Below are 23,551 nucleotides of genomic sequence, written 5' to 3'. Positions count from 1 at the left end.
CATGAGTGGGACTACTCTTTAACCCTTTATAGATCTTTTGAGTTAACTACAAAAAAATGTGTAGAGAGTGGAGGCAGGGGCCAGGTAGTGGCACACCTGGTTGAGTGCACATGTTATAATGCACAAAGACCCAGGTTTAAGCCCCTACTTGGCCAAAGATCACGAGTGGTGAAGCAGGTCTGCAAGAGTCTCTCATTATCTCTCTCTCAATCACCAACCCCTCTTCCTCTTCACTTCTGGCTGTCTCTATCCAATAAATAAATAAAGATTTTTTTTTAAAAAAATTAAAAACCAGGGTTGGATGGTCACACACCTGGTTGAGCACACATGTTACAATGCACAAGGACCCAGGTTCGAGCGCCCTGTCCCCAGCTGCAGGGAGAAAGTTTTGCGAGTGGTGAAGCAGTGCTGCAGGTGTCTCTCTGTCTCATCACCCCCTTCCCTCTAGATTTCTGCCTGTCTCTATCCAGTAAATAAAAAGAAAGATAATAAAAAAAAGAAAAGTTTGCTTTAAAAAATTAAAAACAAGAGTCAAAGGAGACAGAGCAAAACCCTTTAAACCTCTATTAGTCTTTCTCAGCCTAATTGACTGTAGAGAACAGATGTAGCTATTTAATAGGAATTAATCTCTATTTTACTCAATCTCACAGTGCTCCATTTGAAGACTGATCACACTGCTGTTCTAAGCTTGGCGGGCAAAACGCTGCCGTGATACAATTTCTTCATTGCTAAGACGAAAACTCTCCAGAGTTCTCTGGCTTCCTTACCTGCTCCAGGTGATTACACCTTTACACAGATGCTAATTAATCTCAGGAGAAAGCCTGCCCTGGTGCTCAGAGGAGTAGACTCATTCTGCTCAGATACCAGAAAATGATTTAAAGGCTATTATTAAGTTTCCTACAATCCAGCTCTACTGTGATGCGTTCAGAGTGAGTAGTGACAATGTAATCAATCACAGACAGCTACCCACCCAAAAAAAAAAAAATGGACATTTGCTTTGAGTCGGTTTCAAGTTAGTATCTGCTTTCAGTGTGAGCAAAGACTACATCTAGCCATGGAGTTTTTGCTGTTGTTGTTATTGAAACTTTAATCATTGTTCTTCAGATTTCCCTGTGCAATAGGCTCCCTCTGGGAGATTTAAAAATCTTCCTGTCCAGACTTCAGTTAAGATCAATTGGACCAGAACCCGGAAGGCAAAATTAGCATCGCTATGGTTCACAACTCTGCAGGCGCCTCCAACTTGCAGGCAAGGTTGAGACTTCCAGGCTAGCTGCACTGCTAAATTTTGAGTTAGGTGTTTGGTTTGTGTTTACTGACATGGGCTAGAGAACACACACACACACACACACACACACACACACACACACACACACATATATATTTGCAGGTTTCCAAAAATTGCATAATCAGGGTCGGGAGGTAGTGCAGCGGGTTCAGCGCACGTGGTGTGAAGCGCAAGGACCAGCATAAGGATCCTGGTTCGAGCCCCTGGCTCCCCACCTGCAGGGGAGTCGCTTCACAGGCGGTGAGGCAAGTCTGCAGGTGTCTGTCTTTCTCTCCCCCTCTCTGTCTTCCCCTCCTCTCTCCATTTCTCTCTGTCCTAGCCAACAACAAATGACATTAACAACAACAACAATAACCACAAGAAGGCTACAACAAAAAGGGGGGGATGGCCTCCAGGAGCAGTGGGTTCATGGTGTAGGCACAGAGCCCCAGCAATAACCCTGGAAGCAAAAACATTGTGTAATCATTATAAGTTATTTATTTAAGAATAGTTCGATCATAGAAAAAAGTGGGCAAACACACACACACACACACACACACACACACACATATAGAGAAAGAGACAGAGAGAGAGAGAGAGAAATAATAGTGAACCTATTATTTGTGACCTTGGGAGAACTACTGCAGTTTACAGTGGAGGGATGGGGACACAGAAATCTGGTGGTGGGAAAGGTGTGGAGTTGTATCCCTGTTATCTTATAATTTTGTAAATCAGTATTAAATAACTAATAAAATAAGAAAGAAAAGTTTGTACCAGTGCACTTATTACTCAAAGTACATAGCACATATCAGCTCTTTCTGGAAACTGGGAGGAAAGAGTGCACTGACAATGTCAGTGTCTGTATGGCCTTGGGCAGACTTTGTGCTGGGCATCAGTCATAGTAGTCTATATCCAAGTAATATATAAAAACTCCAGTGTCCATTCAGGTGGAGACACTGGAGAAGAATCCACAGATTAATGCATCATCGTTCAGTATACCAAATATTTAGACCATATTGCCTTCAAATTTATTACACTAGAATTTTCTTTATGTCAAATCCACTTAGTTTGATGTTACAACTGTGTGTGTGTGTGTGTGTGTGTGTGTGTGTGTGTGTGTGTGTGTGTGTAATTAACAAGACTGCTAATTTACAGTAAAAAATCCTCTGTGTGTGAGCTCATTATGACTATTTTGTATATCATGACTTAAATCTATGTTTAGTTCTATATTTTCTTTCTTTTAGAAATATTTTACTCATCTATTTATTTATTTATGAGAGGGGGAGGGAGAGAAAGAGAGAGAGAAGTGGGGAGCTGGGGACTTGAACCAAGATCCTAACTCCGGTCCTTGCACTTTGTGCCAGCAACATTTCTTTAACTTTGCTTATTTTAATTTTTTAAATGTTGAATATTTTTATTTATTATTGGGCAGAGACAGAAATTGAGATGGGAGAGGGAAACAGAGAGAGAGAGACAGAGACAAAGAGACACCTGCAGCCCTGACTCATCACTTAATGAAGAAAGTTGGATGAGTACTTGAGTAGCTAGTCCATGCGGCAGTAACTTTGTGTTTTCGTCCTTTATTTCATTTTCAGAATCAAGAGGAGATATGCTGCTACACTAGCCACTGTTATCAATATCAAGAAGAGACACAGACAGATATGTAGAACAAAATGAAATTTGACATGTCAATAGGCGATGGACTGTGATAGGGAAGTAAGTAGCAGATAATGAAATTGAAGAAAGAACCTAATTCTGGACTCCTCACAATACTGCACTGTGGTATGGCAGACACAGAAGACTAGGCACTGAAAAACACATGCAGACATCAACTCACTTTGTTTTTGTTTGTCTGTTTGTTGAAATAGCAGCAGCAAATACAACAAAGTTAACTATGGAAGTGAACAGCAGATAACAGCTTCAAATGCCAATGGGTTGCTTGGATGGGACTTTTTAAAACAGAAAACAACTGCAGTAGAGGACTGCATGGTAAGTCTATTCCACCACATTGCTAACTTACTTTATCCATGCCAGAGATGCTGAGCTTTTTATGAACAGAGCCTCTGTTGCTGTTTCTTTTTTCTTTCCTTCTTCTCTTTTTTTTTTTAATTTTTTTTTTTTTCCTCCTCCAGGGTTATTGCTGGGCTCGGTGCCTGCACCATGAATCCACTGCTCCTGGAGGCCATTTCCCCCCCCTTTTGTTGCCCTTGTTGTAGCTTTGTTGTGGCTATTATTATTGCCCTTGTTGACTCAATTCGTTGTTGGATAGGACAGAGAGAAATGGAGAGAGGAGGGGAAGACAGAGAAGGGGAGAGAAAGACAGACACCTGCAGACTTGCTTCACCGCCCGTGAAGCGACTCCCCTGCAGGTGGGGAGCCGGGGGCTCGAACCGGGATCCTTACGCCGGTCCCTGCGCTTTGCGCCACATGCGCTTAACCCACTGCGCCACCGCCCGATCCCTCCTTCTTCTCTTTTAAGATGTGTTTCAGACACTGCCTTTGGCATAATGTCTAGTCTGAATAAATAAATGTACAGTTAAGAGCTTTTAAACCTATCTGACTTTAAGGCCAGTTAACACTTACAAGATAGGAAGAAAAAAAGAATAAAATGTTTAGTGGAAGGGGCCAGGAGACAGCATAGTGGTTACATAAAAAGACTTCTTGGCCTCAAGATCTGAGGACCCAGGTACTACCAAAACCAGAGCTAAGTTATGCTTTAGTGAAGAACTTAATGTACTAAGTACAAAGTGCTGATTGATAGCTGTAAAATATGTCCCTATACACCGATGTCACATCTATTAAAGACAGTTTTATAAAGGCAGGAGCTGGGTGGTGGGCCATCAAGTAGAGTACATGTGTTACAATGCTCAAGGACTTGAGTTCAAGCCCCTGGTCCCCACCCACAGAAGGAAAGTAATGCTGCAGCTCTCGCTTAACCTCTCTTTCTTCCTATCTCTGCTTCCATTTCTACCTGCCCTCCCTCCTCTCTTTTTCTTCATTTTCTTTCTTTTTTAAAATATTTATTTATTCCCTTTTGTTGCCCTTGTTTTATTGTTGTAGTTATTATTGTTGTTGTTGTTGTTGTTGTTCATGTCGTCGTCGTTGTTGGATAGGACAGAGAGAAATGGAGAGAGGAGGGGAAGACAGAGGGGGGAGAGAAAGACAGACACCTGCAGACCTGCTTCACCGCCTGTGAAGTGACTACCCTGCAGGTGGGGAGCTGGAGGCTCGAACCGGGATCCTTACACTGCTTCTTTTTCTTTCTAACTAGAGCTCTGCGCAAGATCTGCCATATGGTGGAACAGGGATTGAACCTGGGACGGTGGAGTAGAGTCTGAGGGATGATCATCATGCTGTCTTCCATGAATGAATGAATGAATGAATGAATGAATGAATACATTTTGAAAAGCAGGGATAAACTGTCAGGCTAGTAGTTCACATTTGGGTTATGCTGTTAATAGCACACATTTTGACTACTGTAAAAATGAGGAAACAGGGGACTGGGATTGGGACTGGGACTGGGTGTACTTTGAAGGAGGCTTTGGGTTGGGGAGACATGATGAAACTTCATCTCTGTAGTACTCATCTGATGATTAGTAAGTCATCCATTTAACCCACATGCCTTTCTTTCCTGTGCCTCAATGTCTTTTGAGGTTCATTAGAATTATTATGTGGTCCAGGAGGTGGCGCAGTGGATAAGGCTTTGGACTCTCAAGCATGAGGTCCCAAGTTCAATCCCCGGTAGCACATGTACCAGAGTGATGTCTGGTTCCCTCTCTCCTATCATTTCTCATGAATAAATAAATAAAACTTTAAAAAAAGAATTACTTTATTATTTAGGCTAATTAGCTTATGATAGAGGCTAATAGTAGGTGATGGGTGAACCACTTTCTCAGGCCAGTATTCACACACCTGATTTTCAATATTCTTCAAAATCACCTCTCATAAAAAAAAAAAAAGCCAGAATCTATTTCCTACAGATCTGTTGCTGCAAATTCTCCCTGAGTTTTTTCAAACTCTCCTCCTATGTCTGGTTCTGTCCTTTCTGCCTTTCTTTTTCAATTTTTTATTTATTTTAAAAAGGAGACATTAACAAAAGGATAGGATAAGAGGGGTACAACTCCACATAATTCCCACCACCAGATCTCCGTATCCCATCCCCTCCCCTGATAGCTTTCCTGTTCTTTATCCCTCTGGGAGTATGGACCCAGGGTCATTGTGGGATGCAGAAGGTTCCAGTCTTTAGCTCCATGATAGTTCAACAATTTATTTGGCTTTGTATGTTAACTCTCTTTTCAGCCACCAGGTTCCAGATGCTGGCATGATGCCGACCAGACTTCCCTGGACATTTCTGCCTTTTTAAGAGTCCTGTAGGCTCCCTTCCATTAGACTGAATCAATCTGTGTATTAGTCGCCTGGCTAATCTCTAGCACAGTTCTCTGGAAATCAATACCTACATGACTCACCTGCTGATAGCGCCCAGTTCCCCACACCCTCATCCTCCCCCCTTCTTTCTTTTTCTTTCTGTTCTTACTTTCAGGTGAGAGATAAATAGAGAAGGAAAGAAAGAGACAAGGGGGGATACACACTGAGGTGAAGTATGTTGAGATGGCAATCGTTGCTTTGGTTAGGTTGTGATCGGCGGATGCAATATTATTTGGTATGGATTGGGAGAAGCATACGGGAAAGTGAGCCCTATCCAAGGGTGCCAGGACTGGGGGAAGTAGGGGCTCTATAGTGAAGATGTGAGGTTCCTGCTGTCTTAGGGTTCAAAAAGACAATCAATAGTTAATATTATCATCACATTATTTGTTAATTGGGTTAACTTTGAAAAGTTCCTTTGTTATGGTTTGCTGTACAGTACCCAGTATCTTGTATATAGCTGTGCTATTGGAAGCTTCTGATCTACTTGGTCTAGGCTTTTGAGAGAGTCCGCATATCAAACACGTAGCCTATCTATTAAAAAGATTCAGTTTGTCTTTTGAGAACCTTTGAGACATACAATTGATTTCCCCCTCTCATATTAATTAACTACTGATTTATATGTCTACATTTTGCTAGGAGTGTACATAAACACCATTCCCATCACCAAAGGACCGTGACCCATCCCTCCCACCCATTCCCACCCCCCACTGGCCCAGGAAGCTACATGTCTACCCCTCACCACTGGGTGTGGAATGACAACCCTTCAGCTTCATTACTCGGGTGAGACCTTTCCTTTTATAGTACACTCTAATTTCATCTCAGGTAGTTCACTTTCTAACAAAGTCCCATAACCTAGACATACACCAGTTTCTGTGAGAGAGAGCGTATGTGCACACGTATCCATAAACTACTGCAAAATATATACCTGAAAGCAGGATTACACTAGAGTTTGCAGTGAGTATCTCCCTAACACTTCCTCTCCACTATTCCAATCTTGGGATCCATGATTGCTCAACAAATTGTTTGGCTTTGTATGTTAACTCTCTTTTCAATCACCAGGTTCCAGATGCCACCAGGATGCTGGCTAGGCTTCCCTGGATTGAAGACCCCACCAATGTGTCCTGGAACTCAGCTTCCCCAGAGACACACCTTACTAGGGAAAGAGAGAGACAGACTGGGAGTATGGGAGTCAACGCCCATGTTCAGCGGGGAAGCAATTACAGAAGCCAGACCCTCTACCTTCTGCAACCCTCAACGACCCTGGGTCCATGCTCCCAGAGGGCTAGAGAATGGGAAGGCTATCATGGGAGAGGGTGGGTTATGGGGATTGGGTGGTGGGAATTGTGTGGAGTTGTACCCCTCCTACCTTATGCTTTTGTTCACTAATCCTTTCTTAAATTAAAATAAAATTTAAATAAAAAAAAAAAAAGAGACAAGGGGGGGGGTCGGGCAGTAGTGCAGCAGGTTACAAGGACAGGCACACGGATCCTGGTTCAAGCCCCCAGCTCCCCACCTGCAGGGGTGTCTCTTCACAAGGGGCAAAGCAGGTCTGCAGGTGTCTATCTTTCTCTTCCACACTGTTTCTTTCTTTCTGAGTACAACCCAGTTTCACGACTGTCCCCTCATTGCATTGAAAGAAGCTATTGTTTCTTTCCATTTCTCTTTGCCTATCAGTGTCTTGCTTCTCTTGTCTATCTGGAAAACTCTGTCTAGTGGTGAAGCCCTGTTGGTGACCAAAAAGTATAACTGAATAAGTCAATAAGTAAGCAAAATGACATGGGCCAGTTATTTTCAATGTAGCCTCATTTAAGGAGAAGTAATGCATATAGACCAAGTATCTACTGTTCAGCACAGGCTGGTAGAGCTTTGGGAGTCAATGGAGAGGAAATAATGTGCAGATCCCCCCAGCCAAACAGGTAGTTAGTGACTGGGTGATGGCACATATTACCACGCACAAACAGGAGGTTCAAGACCTTGGTTCCTAGCTGCAGGGGGGAAACTTCAAGAGTGGCAAAGCAGGGCTACAGCTTTCTCTTTTATACTCCCTTGTCTATCTCCTCCTTGCTTCTCAGTTTCTCTGTCTGGTCAAATAAAAGAAAGGAAAAAGGACCTTAAAAAGGACAGCTGCTGGAATGTAGGATCTATCATGCAGGTGCCAAGACCCAGCAATAACCCTAGTGGCAGTGAAGGGTGGGGGGAGGATATCCTTTCATTTAAAAATATAGGCTCCTAAGCTGAATATGGGCCCCAGACCACATCAAACCGAGATGAGGTTTACAGTCAACAATATTTATATACCTTTCCCATATTACGGAGCTACTCTCTTCCCTGATCCAGCTTTCTGGTCCTTTTGCCAGCTATGATATCATCTCCCCAGACAATAGCTAGGATCTACCTGCATATCAGATTTCAGGCTCAGGGAAAAAAAAAACTAGTATAGCCACTGGCCCTTTGGAATATAACTAAAATGCCTACTAGCTATCTACAAAATAGAATACCCCCCAACTTTTCACCTGTACTATTCCATCCTTTAGGTTCATGATTAGTCAACAACTTGTTTGGTTTTTTATGTCAACTCTCTTTTCAGCCACCAGGTTCCAGATGCTGGCATGATGACAACCAGACTTCCCTGGGCAGACACCCCCACCAATGTGTCCTGGAGCTCAGCTTCCCCAGAGCCCCACCCCACTAGGGAAAGAGAGAGACAGGCTGGGAGTATGGATCGATCTGTCAACGCCCATGTTCAGCAGGAAGCAATTATAGAATCCAGACCTTCCACCTTCTGCATCCCACAATGACCTTGGGTCCAAACTCCCAGAGGGTTAAAGAATAGGGGGGAAAAGTAATAATGAAGGCAAGATCTGCAATATGACAACTGGTTGACATGGTGAGAAAAGAGATTACAGAGAGAATACAGCAAAAGCTTCCAGGCATTTCAGAGATAAGGAAACGAAGGCCAGTGAAGGTAAAATGGCTGTTGTACAGATCTGCTAAATTGAAGAGAAAAAATTTTATATATATATATATATATATATATATATATATATATATATACATATATATATATTTAAGATGATGACATTCCAGGTGGTGTTGTTTTGTCCTCAGCTAAGACCAGAAACATGGAGCTAGTATAAATTATGGTGTGTGTGTGTGTGTGTGTGTGTGTGTGTGTGTGTGTGTGTGTGTGTGTGTGAGAGAGAGAGAGAGAGAGAGAGAGAGAGGGAGCTATTTTCATCTGTGGAAAAACAAGAATACTTGTAATTGTCAATTTTAGTTTTCATGGTTATAAATTTTGTTTTGACCTCTAGAAGCAACTGGTTTGTAGGTGATACTATAGGCTGACATTTTGCTCTTTCGGTGGTCATTTGTAATGGGTTTCACAGAAGGGTGCTAATATTTTGCATATATTTCTGCAATCATTATCCTGACCTCATTTAAAAATATTTACCTAGGAAACACAGATCATGACTGGCTTTGCCCTTAGTGAAGAAACCTCAGCTTTAAGGAATGTGGCCTAATGCCATTTCCTTTTTGGAGGATGACAACAGGATGGGCCATTGACACCTCTCTGTACATGAAGACATTGGAAAAGTAGTTGGCGATTTTCTTGAAAAGATTTTGCATCCAAATCAGAGGAGGAAAAAAGAAAAAATGCCACCCCCTTTTTCCTGCATATTCTCCTTCCAACTCCTCTTTGTTCTTTTTTTGTAAAAGACTCATTAACATGAGAAAGGGAAAAAAGAAAGAAAGAAAAAGAGAGAGGGAAAGAAAGAAAAATAGAAAGGAAGGAAGGAAGGAAGGAAGGAAGGAAGGAAGGAAGGAAGGAAGTCATACTAAAGATACTCAAAGAGGCTCGCTATATCTAGTTTCTCTCTCTCTCTCCCTGTGTGTGTGTGTGTGTGTGTGTGTGAGAGAGAGAGAGAGAGAGAGAGAGAGAGAGAGGGATTAGTTATTTGCTTAATAGAAAAGCATCTTAGAAAATCAGATTTAGGCAGGTAAGGTAGATAACATAATGGCTATGCAAAAAGACTCTCATGCCTGAGGCTTCAAAGTCTCAGGTTCAATTCCCATGCACTACTATGAGCCACAGCTGAGCAGGGCTCTGGTAAGAAAAAAAAAGAGAGAATTAGATGTAACATACATAACAAAGTGACATCACAAATATCATTAACATTGAATCGCCCTTTAGTAAGGTCTTCCTTGTTTTCGGGTAGTATCTTTCTAATGCAATCCTAAATTTGATACATCCATTCCCTGGGGGCCTGCTTCCTAATACTTTTTTCAAAATATTTATTTATTTATTTTCCCTTTTTTGCCCTTGTTGTTTAGCATTGTTGTGGTTATTGATGTTATTGTTGTTGGATAGGACAGAGAGAAATGGAGAGAGGAGGGGAAGACAGAGAGGGGGAGAGAAAGACAGACACATGCAGACCTGCTTCACTGCCTGTGAAGCTAATCCCCTGCAGATGGGGGGCCAGGCGCTCAAACTGGGATCCTTATGCTGGTCCTTGGGCTTTGTGCCACAGCCCAACTCCCTGCTTCCTAATCCTTAACTGCCAATTTGAGGGGGTTTTTTTTGGGGGGTGGGGAGGGAGTTGAAATGAATCTTTTCTTTTTCCTAACCATTTCATTGGGGGAAGTGTGTGTGGAGGGAAGGGGGGATAATGGTTCACAGTATAGTTCTTGACACAGGGGTGTGGTTTCTAATCTCCTGTGTCTCCACTCTCACCTCCTAAGTGAGGGCCTTCATTGTCATCTTGTGTCAGGTTCCCAACCCCTTCCATGCTCCCCTCCCTTCTGTCTCCTCCCTTCTCTGTGTTGGTTTGAATCCTAGTAAATGACTTTACTAAGTTATTCAGGGCTAAGACTTGGGATAATTCTTCTGTGAGTGTGCACTGCTTCTTTTAGTAAGGTCTGCTTTTCAAACTGTGTCTGAAGTCTCTTCAGTCATTACTGTTTTACTGCCATGAGCCTTGTTGAGTCAGCTCCTAACCACTGGATATCTTTCTTACTGCATCACCTTAGTAGTTTCCTCCTGGTTTCTCTGACTGTACTTTGATACATAAGTACCCTTTTGCCATAGAGACTATTATTTCTATAATAGTCATTTTATAACACTTGACTATGGAAAACCCTCCAGCAAACTCTTGATACCTTTGTTATAGAAATATAATAGAATGACTCAATATTTGTATGTGATATGCAGTGATCACCATAATAAGGCTAGGTGACATTCATTCCTACACATAGTTATTAAACTTTTTCTATCCTTTTCCCCATATTTGGGAGCTACTCTCTTCCCTGATCCAACTTTCTAGTCTTATTTTCAACTCTGACACCTTCACCCCAGACAATACCCTTAGCCCATTTGCATGTTAGCTGTTAGGCTCAGGCAAAAATTAGTGAAGTCATGGGCCCTTTGTAATATACCTAAAATAGACCTACTAGCTTTTCCCAAAATGGAGACTTCAAATCTCATCTATTATATTCATACCACGTGCACAGAACGTGCACAGTTGTTCTGCTTTATGTCTTAATGCTCTTCAACCACCAAGTTGCAGATGATCTCATGATGCCAACCTGACTTCCCTGGGCAGACAACCTCACCAATGTGTCCTGGAACCTCCCCTCCCCAGAGCCCTACCTCACTAGGGAAAGATAGAAACAGGCTATGGGGTGTGGATCAACCTATCAATGTCCATGTCCAGTGGAGAAGCAATTAAAGAAGCCAGACCTTCCACCTCTGTACCCCACAATGATCCTGGGTTCATATTCCCCAGAGGGATAAAGAATAAGAAAGCTTCAATGGAGGGGGTGGGATGTGGAATTGTAGCCCTCTTATCCTACAGATTTGTTGATCATAATTGAGTTAAAAATAACTTTACTATTTTGTGAAAGTCTAGTATTCTGAGTACACTGTAAATTCCTTTACCCAACATGTGACCTCATGAGCCCACCACCCTCAAAGTCATCTTCAAATGTCATGTTTGTCTGGGATGATATAGCACTAACTAGAATAAAAAGATACTTGAGGAATGTCTATATCCTTTCAAGAGGACATCAGCTCCTTAGGAGGAGAATCTCAGAGAGTTAACATTTGCAACTACCTTAATAATAATACAGGACACCTTCAACATTTGTTGGAGAAAGTGCTGTCTGTTACATAAACTGCTGGTTCAAAATATACATCCAAAGCTGTGTTACTCAAATAATTTCAACAACAGCAGCGTTCATGATCAGTTAGATATAAATTTCTTATTTATTTATTTATTTATTTTTGTCTCCAGGGTTATTGCTGGGGCTCAGTGCCTGCACCATGAATCTACTGTTCCTGATGGCCATTTTTTTCCTTTTTTGTTGCCCTTGTTGTTTTATCATTGTTGTGGTCATCACTACCTTGTTCTTATTGCTGTCTTTGGATAGGGCAGAGAGAAATGGAGAGAGAAGGGAAGACAGAGAGGGGGAGAGAAAGATAGACACCTGCAGATCTGCTTGACCACCTGTGAAGCGACTCCCCTGCAGGTGGGGTGCCGGGGGCTCCAACTGGGATCCTTACTCAGGTCCTTGTGCTTTGCACCACGTGCACTTAACCCTCTGCATTACCACCCGACTCCCTAGATATAAATTTCAGCACATTAGGCTTTTAAAGGTGTTTTGCTATTCCATGGTTATGCTTAGAAAATATTGGTATTTTTTTTCCATGATACCTTGTGACTATTACTAATAAGACATATAAGAAATACTAGAGCATTTTTTTTCCACCCGCAGAGGCTGATGCATTTTGGAAAGAAAAAAAAAATCTGTATCTAAGCCTTCCTGTGCATATATATGGAAAACCAGTCATAACAGTTCAGCATCCCATTACAGAAGGACACAGAAACCAATTTATATTCCTACCACAAACTAGATTCCAGCATCTCTACTGAACAAATGAATGATTTATAATTCACAAGCTACAGGATAGTTTTAGAACATGACTAGAAAGATTTCTTTTAATGCAGAAGAGTAATATATCTCCTTTTCAGAGAAATCTGAGCTTGATTTTATGTAAATGAGACTTCATAGCTTAAGAAGCCAAATAAGGGAGTTGGGAACAAAGAAGAGATACAAAAGGCCAACAAACATATGAAAAAATGCCCCAAGTCACTGGTTGTCAGAGAAATGCAAATAAAGACAACAATGAGATACCACTTCACTGCTATGAGAATGTCGTACATCAGAAAAAAATAGCAGCAACAAATTCTGGAGAGGTTGTGCACTGCTGGTGGGAATGTCAACTGGTCCAACCCCTGTGGAGAGCTGTCTAGAGAACTCTCAGAAGGCTAAGAAGTGAACCTGTCCGATGACCTTGCAATTCCTCTCCTGAGTCTATTTCCCAAAGACCCAAACACACCCCTCCAAAAAGATTTGTATATACCTATGCTCATAGCAGCAGAATTTTTTTTTATATTTATTTATTCCCTTTTGTTGCCCTTGTTGTTTTCTTGTTGTAATTATTATTGTTGTTATTGGTGTCGTCATTGTTGGATAGGACAGAGAGAAATGGAGAGAGAAGGGGAAGACAGAGATGGGGAGAGATAGACACCTGCAGACCTGCTTCACCATCTGTGAAGCGACTCCCCTGCAGGTGGGTAGCTGGGGGCTCCAACCGGGATCCTTACGCGGGTCCTTGCACTTTGCGCCACATGCACTTAGTTCACTGCACTACCGCCTGACTCCCCATAGCAGCACAATTTGTAATAGCCAAAACCTGGGAGCAACCCAGCCAGGTATCCAACAACACGTGAGTGGCTGAGTCAGATGTGGTCTATATACACAATGGAATACTACTCAGTCATTAAAAATGGTGAATTTACTTTCTTCACCTCTTGGATCTTAGATGGAGCTTGAAAGAATCATGTGCAGTGAGATGAGCCACAAAGAGAAGTATGAATATGGGATGACCTCACCCAAAGCAAAGGACTCAGGGATGGGGAGAGTTGTCAGGTCCCGGAAGATGATGGCAGAGGAAGACCTAGTGGGGGTTGAGTTGCTCTATGGAAAACTGAGAAATTTTATGCATGTAGAAATCATTGTTATGTACTGTTGACTATAAACCAGTAATCCCCCAATACATAATTATTTTTTAAAAAAAGAGAAAACTCTACTGTTGCTCAAAAGCTTGAACCTGGGTCCTTGCTCACTGTTATATGTGTGTGTGCCACCACCCAGCTCCTTCCATAATTCATTGACATTAATATTATTATTACCATGAGAGTTATTGCTGGTTGGTGCCTGCATGAGTAATCCACAAAGTAGCCATTTCTTTCTTCCTTTTTCAGATATGATAGAAAGACATAAAGAGGGGGGGGAGGAAGAGAGATCTCTGGAGGCCTATTAAGTGAAGTGTTCTCCCTGCTGTTAGGTTGCACAGGATCAAACCCTGATCTGCACTGAGTAGCACTTGTGCTCAACTGGGTGAGCTACTGACCAAGCCTCTGTTTTTACGTGTTTGACTATTTTAGCATAGCCTAAGTCAAAATAAAGGAGTCTGTCCTGAAACTTGCCAAAGCTTCCTTTCAAAGGAAAGACTGGAAGAAGAAGAAATAAAATAGAAAGCTTAGCAGAGCCTCTTCCCCTTGGCTTTTGAAGGAATCCTTGTGAAGTGAGATCAGTCAGAAAGAGAAGGATGAAGATGGATGATCTCACTTGGGGACAGAAGTTCGGAAATAAAATAGAAGGGGAAACACAAAGCAGAACTTGGACTGGAATTGGTGTGTTGAAGCAAAGTAAAGTACTCTGGGGATAGGGCAAGTGCTTAGGCCTTAGAACATAATGGCAGAGGAGGACCTAGGTAGGGGGTTAGAGTGTTATGTCAAAAACTGCAAATGTAAACAATAGTCTGCAGTGAGTCAGTATGAAGTTCATAATGAAATAGTGTCTACTTAGACTTAGCTACCCTCCCCACCTACTTCCTATTACACTTCCCTCACTCACGCCCAAGCTAACCTTATCAAAGCAAGGACTGCAAAAGCTGAATAAGGGCAAGAGACTGGCATACTTTAACGATGATTCTTTAGTCACTATCATGCCAACCCATCAGCTGGGGCTCTATTAGGGAGTCCTGAGAGTCCCAAACAGACATGATGGGCCTAGACCTCTAATAAATCCCTCTCTCCATTGTTACTGGTCATCTCTATCAGGAACAACACAAGACCCCTTTGTGGGTCCCCATAGGATCTTGCCCTCAACTTGGATCAACAATGGTAGAGAATGTTCCATCCTCTGAAGGGAGGCTGGACAACATATTCTATGCTCCACCTGAGGAAGATGGGTCCTGATATTGGGCAGATTGGAACATTCCTACTGAGGACCACAGAATGTGAGCTCAGATCTACAGGGATGCAGAGGTCGCATAGGCTTCTAAGATGAATATGATGGGCCCCAGATCACATCAAATAGATGAGGTTTACAGTCAACAATAGTTATACACCTTTCCCATATTTGGGAGCTACTCTTTTCCCTGATCCAGCTTTCTGGTTCTTTTTCTAGCCATGACATCATCTCCCCAGAAAATAACTAGGATCCACCTGCATATGAGATTTCAGGCTCAGGGGGAAAAAACAAAATCAATACAAATAAACAACAACAACAACAAAAAGCTAGTATTGCCACAGGACCTTTGGAATATAACTAAAATATGCCTACTAGCTATCTACAAGATAGAGGACCCCCAACTCTTCACCTGTACTATTCCAGCCTTTAGGCTCATGATTAGTCAGTAACTTGTTTGGCTTTATATGTTAACTCTCTTTTCAGCAACCAGGTTCCAGATGCTAGCATGAATGCCAACCAGCCTTCCCTGGACAGACAACCCCACTAATGTGCCCTGGAGCTCTGACTCCCCAGATCCTGCCCCACTAGGGAAAGAGAAGGACAGCCTGGGAGTATGGATCGACCTGTCAACGCAATTACAGAAGCCAAACCTTCCACCTTCTGCACTCCATAATGACCTTGGGTCCATACTCCCAGAGGGTTAAAGAATAGGAAAGCTATCAAGGGAGGGGATGGGATACAGAGTTCTGGTGGTGGGAACTGTGTGGAGTTGTACCTCTCTTATCCTATGGTTTTGTCAGTGTTTCCTTTTTATAAATAAAAAAATAATAAAATAAAAATTAAAAAAACTGAGGATTGTGACACATGGACCAGCTGCTGTATTTTACTGTCAACTGTAAACCATCAATCCCCTAATAGAGAAAAAAATATGAATGGATTTCAAAAAAGAATCATATAACTTAAATATCATTAAACCATGAGACTTCAAAACAACAACAACAACAACAAAAAGATACTTATCTGAGCCTCTTTCCATGGACTTTTCATATTCTGTTCCCTTGGCTCAGAAGATTTTTGTCATCTTACATCATCCAATTGAATAAACACATTAAAAAAAAGAAAAATGCAAAAAAAATAAATTCAAGTAGAGAAAGTATTCTTGTAGAGTAGTGTTTGGGAATACAGGTAGCAAATTCAGCATAGTGTCCAACATGCAGTAGGCATTCAATAGATAGTTGGAGAAATGCAGCCAATTGGCAAATTTGGGCCCATATGAACAGTACCAGCAAACTTCTGACAGATCCAGAAAGTGAAAGTCCTCAAGGCAAGAGGGTTCAAGAAAACTTTGACTGGCAGGTACAGTCATTCAGACACCAAGTCAACTGTGCAAGCCTATGAGACCCAGTACCTCCCTCTTCACACCCTTTATTTATGCTCACATTCAGACACTTCCTCTCTCCATCTGTCATCTAAGAGGATGGACAACTGACAGTCATATTTACCTACTCAAGTTAATTGAATCTGCTTGCTCCGTGAGCTGCAGACGTGTCTATCAACAAGGGACCTATTTATCATCTAGTTGAACGCTGCCTGGCCCTTTACCTGCTCAGAGCCTCTTCGATGTCATTTCTCTTGCTCCAGGGATATTTCTCAGGCTGTGACCATTCTAGAAAAATCCATTTACTCTCTATTTAGGTGCCTGAGGGACAATGGAACTTCCTTCCCATTGATATGTGCTTCCTTCCATTGATATTTCACTTTTAGAATCCTATCATGTTGCTGCCCAGAAAACTGAACCCAGGTATCTGGCATCATGTCTAACACAGTTTCTGTGTGAGAAGTATGTCTTTCCAGGCCATGAAGATATCTAAGCTGGGGATGGCAAAATAGCTCGCTCACTTGGGCAGTGTGTTACTTGGCCACATACAGGGACCATGTTCAAGAACATGGCTGTGGTTCCTTTCACTGACTGCCTGTCTCACTTCCCCTCTCTGAGAAAATTAAATAATAATAAAAAGAGATATTTAGCCTGGCTAAAACTTTCACTGTGGATTTCTCACTAACTCTAATTTTGCTTCTTTTTGCTCGAATCCAATGCCAGAGGTAACCACAGCATTCTCCTTTTCAGAGTTGAGAATATAGTTCATCATCTCCTAACTGTCATTTAACTATATCCCTTCAAATTTGACACACTGTAGCACTGTACTAAAATTATTCACTGCAGATTAAGTGAGGACTGGTATAGAGACATCGATCATGGAAAGGTGAGAAACTGCACACAAGTGACAACTAATTTGTAAAACGTTACTTCCCAAATCAAATATCAAAGATCAAATGTGAACAATAATAATCAGATACACAAAGCATAAACTTAATACTTTATACCATTACAAAATAACTTATGACCCCTGGGGAAAAATTAATTTATGGGTATATCCTTGACTTCCATAACTTTGAATTTTGAATTATTTATGTTTTTTTAAACATTTTTTTATTTATTTATGAGAAAGATAGGAGGAGAGAGAAAGAACCAGACATCACTCAGGCACATGTGCTGCCGGGGATCAAACTTGGGACCTCATGCTTGAGAGTCCAAAGCTTTATCACTGTGGCACCTCCCAGACGACCACAAATTTTGAATTTCAATGCAGTTAAGATTCATATGAAGTGGAAAATAAAAACATTAGGGAGCTGAGCAGTGATATACCCAGTTGCGTTCATAGGTTACTAAAGTGTAAGGACCAGTGTTGAAGCCCCCATACCCCATCTGCAAGAGTGACACTTCACATGCAGTAAAGTAGTGGCACTTCACATGTGGGTGTCTATCTTTCTCTCTCCCCCTCTATTTCTCCTGCCCCTCTCAATTTCTTTCTGTCCTATTTAATAAAAACAGACAAGGAAAAATAGAAGAGAACATTGGCTGCTGCAAGCAGTGGATAACTAGTGCCCACACCAAGCTCCATCAATAAACCTGGTGACAAAAATCAATAAATTAACATACAATTAAAATGTATTAACTAAAAAAGAAAAAAGAGAGATATCAGAATATTTTGTGTAGTGGCAGGATATGTGAATAGGATAAATATATATACAACATAAAAGTCCAAATGTAATTTGATTCCAGCAGTTAGGGTCTATCTGAGGTCCACATTCACTGGCTCTTCATTTGTTTAAAACCTAAATATTGGGGGTATATGGTATTGCAGCGGAGCACGAGACCAGCTTAAGGATCCCAGTTTGAGCCCTTGGCTTCCCACCTACAGGGGGTCACCTCACAAGAAGTGAAGTAGGTCTGCAGGTGTCTGTGTCTTTCTCTCCCCCGTGTTGTCGTCCCTCCTCTCTCAATTTCTCTCTGTCCCATCCAACAACAACATCAATGGCAACAATAGCAATAAAAACAAAAACAAGGGCAAAAAAAAAAAGGAAAAAAATGACCTCCAGAGCAGTGGATTCGTGGTGCAGGCCTGGAAGCAAAAAAAAAAAAAGCTAAATATTGTCAGTATGGAAAAAAAAATCTACTGTGGTGTACACAGAAATAGAAATTTAATTTCCTGATTCAGATAAATCTGAGTCATATGTCCTTCACAACGATGTCTTCTGAACTGTGTCTGTACTCTTACTATGTAGACTGGTGGTCCTGAAACATCTGGAGTTCACTGAAATCATCTAATAAACATATTTCAGATACTAGTTCTGCAGTCCATCCCCAAAGATTCTGATAAAAGGAAATCTGCATAGACCCCGAAATATATATATATAGGTTTTTTTGGCTTCAGACGATATTCTGAGCTATTTTTCACAATATTTGCATCACAGACGATGAAATTGTTCCAAAAGACATCAAAGTAGAAGAGAACAAAAAGGAAATATTTTAAGCAACAGTTCTTATAAAGCAACATCTCCCTAATGAAGTGATAAAAAGAATCAAAGGAAGAAACGTATGGTAAGAACCACACTATCAGAACACAAGCACAAAATTCACACTAGAAAAAAATTAAAGTTGATTCTATTTCCATAACCATTATGTTATCTACCCCCCCCCCCAAAAATTAAAACGAACATTATGCCGGAGCACTGTGACATGGACTTCTTAGCAAAAGAAATGCTTTGGGGGACCAGGCTGTGGTACACCCAGTTGAGCCAGCATGTCACCATGCTCAAGGACCCAAGTTCAAACCTCCACCTGCAGGGGGGAGGTTTCAGGAGTGTTGAGGCAGGACTTTGAGTCTCTTGCTCTCTCTCCTTTTCTATCTCCCCCTTCCTCTCAATTTCTGTCTGTCCAACCAACTAAAGGAAGAACACAAGGTTAGCAGGCATGGTGGATTGATGATGCAAATTATAAACCTCAGTAATAACACTGGTGGTAAGCTAAATAAAAAAGAAAGGACTTTTGCTCAGAGTATATGCATTTTAGGATCTATTTTATTTTTAATAATTCCTTAACATTATAGAAATTAGAAGGAAAAAAAAAAGCTCGCTTCACCAATTACTGTGATCTTTTATGGTAGTATCATGTTGTATGAGAGACAGAGAAAATGTTTGCTATTGAAATAGTTTCTCAGGCACCAGGTGGCGGCACACCTGGTTAAGTACACATATTACTAAGTGCAAAGACCCATGCAAAGATTCAGGTTCTAGCCTAGAGCTCCCCTGTCGCAGGGGGGATGCTTCACAAGCAGTTAAACAAGTGTGTAGGTGTCTATCTTTCTCTCTCCCTATCTTCACTTCCTTTCTCAATTTCTCTCTGTCCTACCCAATAAAATGAAGGAAAAAAAATGGCCACCAGGAGCAGTGGACTCGTAGTGTCACTGCCAAGCTCCGACGATAACCCTTGGTGGCCAAAACAAAATTAATTCCATTATTTAAAAAAAATAGTTTCTTCTCTATACGTGAGGATAATGGCAAAGTCAAACCTTCAGAAAGAAATCTAAAACTTTAGCATCGTGGGAACTCCAACTTATGATTCGAGAGCTAATTGATTCAAGTCTGGCTTGTTTCACAGATTGGTGTTCATGGCTACTGAAAGTATCAGAAATGACTTAGACCTAAGGAGCTATGGGATCGGCTAATGAAGAATCCATAGAATGATAATTGAATTCAATGGAATTCATTAGTTAAGACAGTCAAGCAGATACTTTACAACCCCGATTACAGATGCTAACATATGGAGTAGTCACAATGTGATATACACGGGATGAGAGGGTCTGTGAGAAAAAGATATGATGTGGCTGAAAGCAACCTTAGCCCAAGTTAAACCCGCCTTCTCTCCCACCGCCACCCGACTCGGTATTTTTTGCTCAAGCATCATCTGTACAGCAGGGCACCAAAGCACAGAGGCAGATGCCATGGCATATTTTCTTAGAATGCAAGGCTGCTCAAGATCGTCTCCAGATAATGAACCATGACAACTTTGGATTTGATCAAGTGCAAAAGCCGAGTGGAAGGAATCCAACTGTTCCCCAACAGAGCAGAGCCCCATTAACTAGACCAGTGCTCCAAGGGCATGCATACTGATAAAACTGATATTTCCTTGAATTCCATAAAAAATGTTTAAATAATAGATACAAACCTCCCATCATCATCTGTGCAAATACTCCACCCAACCCAGCCAGCCTATGTCCTCCCTTCCCCAGAGCCCTATTCCACTAGGGAAAGATAGAAACAGGCTGGGGGTCTGGATCCACCTGCCAACACCCATGTGCAGCAGAGAAGCAGTTATAGAAGCCAGAACTCTCACCTTCTTCTGCTCATAAAGAATTTGGGTCCATACTCCCAGAGGGATAAAGAATGGGGAAGTTTCCAATGGAGGGGATGGGACAGGGAACTCTTTGGTGGTGGGAACTGTGTGGAACTGTACCTCTGCTATCTAACAATCTTGTTAATCATAATTAAATCATTAAAGAATTTTATTTAAAAAAAAGGTTTGGTGGTTGTGGTGGGGGGGTGTTAATCATTGATAAAACCCATAAAAGTTTCTATTTTCTCCAAATACCTTAATTGGAGAGTCACAGCACAGTTTCCAGGAACGAAGCAGCAGGCAAAATGAACACTCTTCCAAATGAATTCGTGCTCTGGTCACTCAAGTTCTCCTTGGAGAGAGAGAGAGAGAGAGAGAGAGAGAGAGAGAGAGAGAATTAGAAATAATCCATGAAAATGTTATGTTTCACAGGGTAGACCAAGTTGATTGACTTCTGTGTATAAGGACTACTTCTTTTTAAAGTATTATCTTTATTTACTTGTTGGATAGAGACAACCAGAAATGGAAAGGAAAGGGAGAGAGGGAGAGAGACAGGGGAGACAATGCTTTCCCCCTGCAGGTGGTGACCAGGGGCTTGAACCTGGGTCCTTATGCATTATAACATGTGAGCTCACCAAGGTGCACCACCTCCGGGCCCCAGCCCATTCATCATTCACATCCATTGGGCTGTACAGGAGAAGTAGCATGTGTTACCACAGAAGGACCGCAGTGGAATTGTCAACCTCAGGGAATTATCTCTAAGCAACCCGCAGTTTGTTTTGCTAACAAGACTCCCTGTTAGGATACTAGAGTGTGTCCCTTCTCTGGCAAGAAAGACCTCCCCCCCCCCATATACACACAACCCTTTTAGAAGAAGCTGAATCTGTCTTGATTTGTGAATCTCTTTGTAAGCAACAGCTGCAGCAGTGTTAATCAAAAGGATAAGCCATTGCTATTTACCTAGGAAGGACACTGAAATACTGTCCACACAAAAGCAAGCATCCCCAGCAATGGATGAGCTCCATCAAATATTTTAATAGTTCCCTTCCTTTCTCTGTCTTTTCCTCCTCTTCTCTCATTTATTTTCTTTTCTTCAATTTTTCTTGTTATTCTTTCTACTTTAATGTGTTTCCCATTCCTTTTTTTTTTTTTTCATTAAAAAAGCACAACCTACTGCCTCTTCTTTGCACATTTTGCACAGTTCTTTTAAGTGAAATCTTGAAATGCAGCCTTAGGAAAAGTATGATATACTACTTTCACGTATAGAGAAACACAAGGAGAATTTGTCAGTGGAATAAGACAGCCCCAATTAAGAATGAAGACTTTGCAGATTCCAGAGGTTCTAGTAATTCAAACCACTTTGCTTTCTTTCCCATTTAGTTTTCAATTCTCCAGAGGAAGCTGATGTGGCAAAACCCTGTTATTGGAGTATTCAAATTTTCCTAGTATAAGATAAATGAATACACAATTCCCTGAAGCTTTCATTATATTCAGAATAGAATATTATAGTTCCTCTGCAGTTATTAAGAAGTCCTATTTGAAGGATGACAGAGGAACTATTGGGGTTTGTATTGTTATATGGGAAACTGAGAAATGTTATGCATGCACAAACTATTGTATTTACTGTCAAATGTAAAACATTAATTCCCCAATAAAGAGATATAAAAAAAGAAGTCCTATTTGGCAACTACTAATTTGGCAACAACTGAATTGTTCTGGTAGAAATCCACACTTCAGAGAAAAACTTCTGAGAGTTGACATGCGTTTGGGAAAGTATGAGTTCTTGGTTTAAAAGAAGAGTTGCCACAGGATAGTGACTTCTGAACTCCATTTATCCTGATAAGATTAATAAAGGACAGCTGGCTTCAGCTGTTTCTATGATCAGCATTATTCCCCATCTATGGCTCAACAAGTTAATACTGACTGAGCTATGGAATGTGGACCATCTTTTAAGCCAAGCTCTTGAAACAAAAACAAAGACAAAGGTCTTATATCTCAGAAAGCACTGGAAAAGCAGAGAGGAAAATCAAGTAAGATATGACTGTAAGTTGATAAGCAACACAATAGAGATGTAGCTTCTATTCTTAAGGAGGCATGTAAATTTTCATTTTGAAAGAAAGAGAAAGCATCCTCGACACTGGGCTTAAGAGATTTTTACAAAATCCAGAGTAATTGCTCTCTGGAACTACTTCCTAGTCGATACAACTATGATTTTTTTTTCTTCACAGCTGGTCTTTTTTTGTTTGTTTTGCTAAGAGAAATTCCTAGCTCAAAAAGACTTTTTTCCTTCAGAAAGCATTAATTAATTTGGATTATTTCTATTTCTATGTGGACAGAGTAGAGAGAGACAGAGAGAGAGACCACAGCGCTAAAGCTTCCATTAGTGTGATGGGGGTCTGGTTCAAACCTGGGTTGTGAACTGGCAAAGCAGCACGCTACCTGAGTGAGCTATATTTCCCACTCTCCAGAAACATTTATAACCCCTTTTCCTCTGGGACACAGGTTCAACAAAGTATCTGGTTTCTCAGGAAGTATGGCCACTTGTAATTTTATTAATGGTGGAGAAAATTTGAGCCAGAAATAGGCACACATTCTGGAAGCCAACAAGCAAACATTAAAAGGCATCTGTCAATGGGACTAAGAGCCTACAAGCAAGCAATAGATGCAGAGTCTGAGGGACAGGAATGGTATGTCACAGTTTTGAAAACCAATGTGCTCACTCGAATAATTTGTTCACTCACATGGTGCGAAGGATACTACCAGCTCCCACCAGCACCCACAATATCACCCACTGCATAAGACCATGT

The 23,551-nt window shown here is 41.3% G+C and overlaps 1 protein-coding gene across 4 annotated transcripts in view; it reads right to left on the bottom strand.

The window, feature by feature from the left end:
- The window catches only part of SYT1 (synaptotagmin 1), a 664,148-nt gene that overhangs the window by 510,103 nt on the left and 130,494 nt on the right, over nucleotides 1–23,551 (bottom strand). For all 4 annotated transcript variants that reach the window (XM_060191358.1, XM_007525653.3, XM_007525654.3 and 1 more), the window contains exon 3: nucleotides 21,000–21,096. The gene's annotated coding sequence lies outside the window, so the exon portion shown is untranslated. The remainder of the gene's footprint in view (nucleotides 1–20,999; nucleotides 21,097–23,551) is intronic.

Source organism: Erinaceus europaeus, chromosome 5 (assembly GCF_950295315.1).
Source record: "Erinaceus europaeus chromosome 5, mEriEur2.1, whole genome shotgun sequence".
Taxonomy (NCBI): Eukaryota; Metazoa; Chordata; class Mammalia; order Eulipotyphla; family Erinaceidae; genus Erinaceus; species Erinaceus europaeus.
This window is presented reverse-complemented; position numbering and strand designations above follow the sequence as displayed.